The sequence below is a fragment of the Nematolebias whitei genome, chromosome 9 (assembly GCF_014905685.2).
Source record: "Nematolebias whitei isolate Nwh7 chromosome 9, NemWhi1, whole genome shotgun sequence".
Taxonomy (NCBI): domain Eukaryota; kingdom Metazoa; phylum Chordata; class Actinopteri; order Cyprinodontiformes; family Rivulidae; genus Nematolebias; species Nematolebias whitei.
Genome location: NC_056506.1, coordinates 52,316,954 through 52,318,987, shown reverse-complemented (window position 1 = coordinate 52,318,987; position 2,034 = coordinate 52,316,954).

Here is a 2,034-nt window from a genome sequence, read left to right as displayed (position 1 = left end):
TTGTGTATGTTGTTCAGTGTCAGGAGGGTGATCAGTCTTACATCGGGGAAACTAAACAGCCACTGGCCAAAAGGATGGACCAGCACAGAAGATCAACTTCATCAGGCCAGGACTCTGAGGTCTACACTCATCTCCAGGCCAGTGGTCACTCTTTCAGGGATGAAGATGTTCACATCCTGGACAGAGAGGAACGATGGTTTGAGAGAGGAGTAAAGGAGGCCATCTTTGTGAAAAGAAACTGTCCATCATTAAACAGGGGTGGAGCCTCCAGGTTCAACTGTCCCCCTCTTACAATGCTGTGATTGCTAGTATCACTCAGCCCTCTGTGAACAGTAAACAGCCATCAGGTGCTAATGATCCATTGTTAGGCTGATGGTCCTTCTTGAGCATGTGATCAGCTGGTTTTGGTTGTCAGCAGCAAAACTGGTTGATCCACTCTGAGAAGGTGCTATTTAAGAGACTGAGCTGAATACAGCTCCTCAGACTGAGGAAGTCTCTCGGATGAGAGACGAAACGTTTCTACATTTTTTTGTTGATTTGCTTTGTTTTGTTTTTTTGAATGTCCAGAGGACCAGATTTAACTTTTTTAGATTTTTCTACCTGGATTATTGAGCATGCATCAGGATAAATATTCTCCATGGTCTTCTGTCCCATCTTCTGCTCATGCTGAGTCCATTGTTGAAAAATGACAAAATATAACTCCTAAAACTGCTAAAACTTGATGCCACTTGGTTTTTATTTTTATTTACAGAAGAAGAAGACGTGTCTTCAGAGGTTTTTGTGTCGTTTCTTTCAGTAGTTCTTGGTGCAGCGCCCCCACAGGCGAGCAGGGGAACAGGTTGCTTCAACAGGTTGACTCGACTGTACAGTGCAGTGTGAATGCAAACGCACCAGCTCAAATGTAACAAAAGGTCATGAATATTGGTCCAGAACTGAACCGAGTCTACCGGACTATCAGCTGTGAAAACAACCTTAGAGACTGAGCTGAATACAGCACCTCGGGCTGAAGAAGTCTTTCGGATGAAAGACGAAACGTTTGTACATTTTTTTTGTTTCGTTCTTTTGAATGTCCAGAGGACCAGATTTAACTTTTTTAGACAGGTACTGGTAGCTTTGGCACTGTGTGCAGGGGCCAAGTCCTGTTGGAAAATGAAATCTGCATCTCCATAAAGTTGGTCTGCAGCAGGAAGTGGTCTAAAACTACCTGGTACATGGCTGCGTTGACCTTGGGCCCCAGAAAACACAGTGGACCAACACCAGCAAATGACATGTCCAAAGTTCTGTTCTCTGATGAAAGTTAAAAAAAGTAAAAGACCCATAGCTTCAAGCTCAAATGAAGAAGAGCCTTCAAGATTTACATTAGTTTTATTTAAAAGACATTATCTCACCAGAAGCCAGGCTATGCCACTCAGAAGATTTCAGGGTTTTTTAGCCTCACAATTTGTATAGCACAAGTCTGGTTCTGTTTGGCCCAATTACTGTACTTTGAAATAAAAACTAATGTTAAGATGGACTTGTCCTACTCATTTTTGTGGAGGTTATTTTTATGTTCATGGATGATTTTGATCATTAACCTGGACTTGTTATACTCCAGGGTTGTATCCAAGTCTCAATTCTGCCCATGTCAGACGAGGGTCAGCCAAGTACGAGAAGATGATGTCATTTCACTTCACTAAAATCACAGATTCAAAGTGTTTTCACTGGTTTTGTTTTCATACAAAATTGAAAAGTATTATTCAAGCATAAAACTAGTACATACCAAATACAATTTATTATGTCTAAAAACAGTACAACTTAACTTGTTCAAAAATAATAGATTTAGAATGTATTTTCTAAAAATTTTGCAAATACATTTAATATATTAAATATCAGTATACTTAAGTGCATTTCATTTTCACCTGGGAATACGATGAACAGCAGCACGAACATGAGTCTGTGTGAACAGATGAGCACGAATGAACACAGCAACATGAAACAGATCAGCAGCAACACTGAAACAGATCAGCAGCAACATGAAACAGATCAGCAGCAACA